Genomic DNA, 3,973 nt, shown 5'->3' with positions numbered 1-3,973 from the left:
CATTGGTTTGTTACAGCTTATTATTATTTTTTTTTCTATTATTTGCTTAACAACAAATATAATGTTGAATAGACGACAATTTTACGGAATTCTCGTTCGTCGATACAATTTACAAAATCAAAAAAAAATTATAAAATCAAAAAAAATTACAAAATCAAAATTCATTTTGTTTTTTTTTAAATGGTACACAATACTTTATTCCTTGATAGTTTTTAGGTTTTAGTTTGATAAAACAGTATTTTAATTAAGTAGTATGAAATAATAAAATAAAATTAACATAATAAAATAAAATAAATAAATAATAAAATTAAATAATAAATAATAAAATAAAATAATAAATTAATTAAGTTGTATGAACTAATAAATAAATTATTTAATAAATTATTAAAAAATAACACTTCAAAGAAGCAAGACATAATAATAATAACGTAAGCTTTACATAGTAGAACAGTATTTCTTTCTTTTCACAGTGGTAGGTGCTGCCCTCTGTATTTAGTATAACACAATACTGTAATAACTGTCAACAATATTCAGAGCAGAGATTTTTATCTACGGTTTTAACAAGGATTTTTCGAGAGTGTGCTTTTGGAAACTTGAAATAAGAGACAGATGAGTGAATTAATCAAAACTGGAAAATATTGTATTTTGTGAAGAGTTATATTTAAAGAAATCGTATTGAAGAAATTGATGTGCACAGTATATTATTGTTGGGTCTATGCTGCAATAGCATATCCTCAGTTGGAGTATGGAAAGCGGCAGAAATAAAATAAATTTAAGCAAGTAATATCCCACCAACAAATCCAAAAATTAAAATTGATTACTGTTATTTTTGCAAACGTACAACTTTTCTTTAAATTGCTCTCTTTTACAATAATATGCAAAATTGAGAGGAATTCCCCATCTCTTTCAGCTCGGTCAGTCGATATCAAAAAGGAAAGGGAATTGGAGTTGTGTACATTACGGGAGAAGAGAAAAATGGCTTTACTATTTGGATAGCTGGAGTATAGAAAGTAAAGTTTCAGATTCAGAAGGTGAAAAGTTCCGTGTGATTTATGAATTTGGTGAATGGTAAATACCGCAGATGAATGATTAAGCTCCTATACGCTAACTTTCCATCAGAATGCATTAACCTATAGGGACGATGATATGACCAATGGTCTGTAGTACTCACCTATCAGTAACCGGTGTGCAGACTGCTTTGTCAATTGGTTGATAATCCCCTCCTCATTTTCTGCAGGATGATGTCTTGATGGGGGGAGGGTCGAGTAGAGATACGTGAAGACGAATTACTACTTGCATCACTCCACAGAGCAACCCATCTCTCTTCCATAACGTCGTCTTGGACTTTATGGCTGGATTAATGAATGAAGCAAGAAAACTTTAAATCAGAGGTGGTTAAAAGGATTTCAAAAGTGCATACAAATATAATCAGGACAGTGAACGTGAACTGTGGTTGCTGTTGTAGCTTCCATCAAGAACAGTCTGGTTTAGATATCTGCAAACAATGATGCACATCATTTATGTTGGTTCTTTAAAGTTCGATTTTGAGAGAGGATTTTTTTTTTTTACCGCAGTGGGCTATTATTGTTTAGTGTATACTTTTGATTTTTTTTTTTTTAATTAGGAAATAGTTGGAAAAAGGATACAAACAGGGACATGCAGTGAGCTGGGATAGGCTGGACATGACATCCTGCAGAGAGCAACCGTATCCCAGCCATAAAGTCCAAGACGACGTTATGGCAGAGAGATGGGTTGCTCTGTGGAGTGATGCAAGTAGTAATTCGTCGTCACGTATCTCTACGCGACCCCCCCCCCCTATCAAGACATCACTCGGCAGAAAATGAGGAGAGGGATTATCAACCAATTGACAAAGAAGTCTGCACACCGGTTACTGATAGGTGATTACTACAGATCATTGGTCATATCATCATCCCTATAGATTAATGCATCCTGATGGAAAGTTAGAGTATAGGAGCTTAATCTTCCTTTACCAACAGATGTTCCACTGAAGCAGTTCATGACGAGGCAACTCTCAGCAAAGGTGACGAAAGCGTCAAGTTAAAACGCCGTTTGTTATCACTTTGCAAGTCAGGGGTTTTATATTATAAAGATTTAGTGTACTCGTGTTATGTATTATTATGAAATTTTAGTTGAAAATAAAAATATACCTTCTATCTTTTACGAATAAAGTATATACAGAACGTAATTTATTATTAAACAAAATCAATATTAATGTTTTGCACATTAGTGAGTTAAGGGAGAATTTTTATCACCATGAATTTACACTTAGACTCACTTTTCCATTAAATGGACATAATAAAACTTTGTTTCACTATTTCCGAAAACTTTAAGCGATTTGTATAAAATTGAACAGTCGGGAATGCCACATAGAGCATGATTGTTAATTTCGAACGTCAAAAAAATAAAAAATAATATATAAATAAAAAAAACTCAAATAAAATACAGTTTCCCGTTATCCGTGTATTCGCTATCCGCGGTCAGCTCCGGTCCGAAGATATTAATTACAAAAGGTCAACTTACAAAACTTTCATAGTCTCTACAAATAGTCCACTTAATGTTGGACACTTTGCCTATATAATTTTACATCGCCAAAATGAAGTCGTATGGCTCTTTCTTTCAGTAATAGACAATTCGGCTGATCCCAGAGATAGTCCAACACTAGGGCAACTCGTTGCAAAGGTGGGGAAAGCTACAAACACATAGCTTTCTCCAACTTTGCTCTCAACAACATGCTGCGTTTGCTAAGATTCCATTCACATAACTTTGTTACAGTATCTCTTACTGTGCCTAATTTGTAAATTAAACTTCATCATAGGTATGTATAGGGGAAAAAAATGTATATATATATATATATATATATATTTTTTTTTTTTTTGTCCGGTGGTGGAAGATGATGGAACCAAAACTCCCGAATACGGCGTCCTCCTGTACATTTATTACACACCATTTAATCATTTTCAGCGCTATATATAAAGTGATCATTAATAATATTATTATCTCTTTTTTTGGAATTATAGAAAAGAGAGCGCCAGTGCTAATGGCAACCAGCTGCCCCTAATATAACAAAAATTATGTATCCAGAATCTCTTGCTTGCGATTCTGCATAGTTCCAATTGAAACTACGTGCCATGAAGCAGGCAGATACCCTTTTTAAGAGTTAATAGCCTAAATTATGGTATTCAAGAAAAGATCATACAGAATCTTTGAAGGTGTGAGACAAAAATATAATAATTAATAAAGTTTTAAGATATTTTAATATACACTAATTTATTTAAATATTAATTGTCATTTACAACTATATTTTATATATTTTATTGTAATACATTTCAAAGTTTTCAAATTTATCATAAATTTTCATAATTATATTATGACTCGTGACGAACCTATGAATCAAAATGAGAACATTGTTGCCATCTATCGAAATCTAACTGAACTAAAGAAAAGTCATCATCATCATACGTATCAAGGATTTAGGCCTAGCATGGCCTGTTCCGGCCTTAGAAGTCATCGTTGAATCGTTTAAAAGGACGTCCTGGTTTTCTTTTTTCTAATGGCTTGTACTTTAAGGCTTGTTTTGGTAATCTTTCTGTTTTCATTCTTTGAACGCGCTCTCTAGGGATTACAGGGTCCCCTCTCAGGGGATCCTGTAACCCCTAGAGAGCGGGTCCCCTGGGTGGCGGATAGGGGAACCCACCATGTGTGTGTGTGTACATGTGCGTGCGTGTGTGTGTGTGTATATATATATATGGTGGGGTGGTCCGAATATACTGAATAAGGACTCGTGGACCAACAGGGCCATAAGGGGAAATCATCTTGATTGTAAGGGAAGCGGCACTCCCATGGACCCCTAGCTGAATCTATCCTCTCCTTCCTCTACTTTGAGGAAGATCCACTTACTTTAATCTTTCCTGTAAGGCCTTATCAGCCAACTCTTCTTACTTTATGACCTTTA

The 3,973-nt window shown here is 34.0% G+C and overlaps 1 non-coding gene across 1 annotated transcript; it reads right to left on the bottom strand.

The window, feature by feature from the left end:
- Positions 1–3,042: 3,042 nt before the first annotated feature.
- Positions 3,043–3,173, bottom strand: LOC150104133 (U11 spliceosomal RNA). Its single transcript, XR_016548758.1, has one exon. It is a non-coding gene; the product is annotated as a U11 spliceosomal RNA (small nuclear RNA).
- Between the last annotated feature and the right edge of the window lie 800 nt (positions 3,174–3,973).

This window comes from Typopeltis vanoorti, chromosome 8, assembly GCF_054136105.1.
Source record: "Typopeltis vanoorti isolate ZY-2024b chromosome 8, IOZ_Tvanoo_1.0, whole genome shotgun sequence".
Lineage (NCBI taxonomy): Eukaryota > Metazoa > Arthropoda > Arachnida > Uropygi > Thelyphonidae > Typopeltis > Typopeltis vanoorti.
This window is presented reverse-complemented; position numbering and strand designations above follow the sequence as displayed.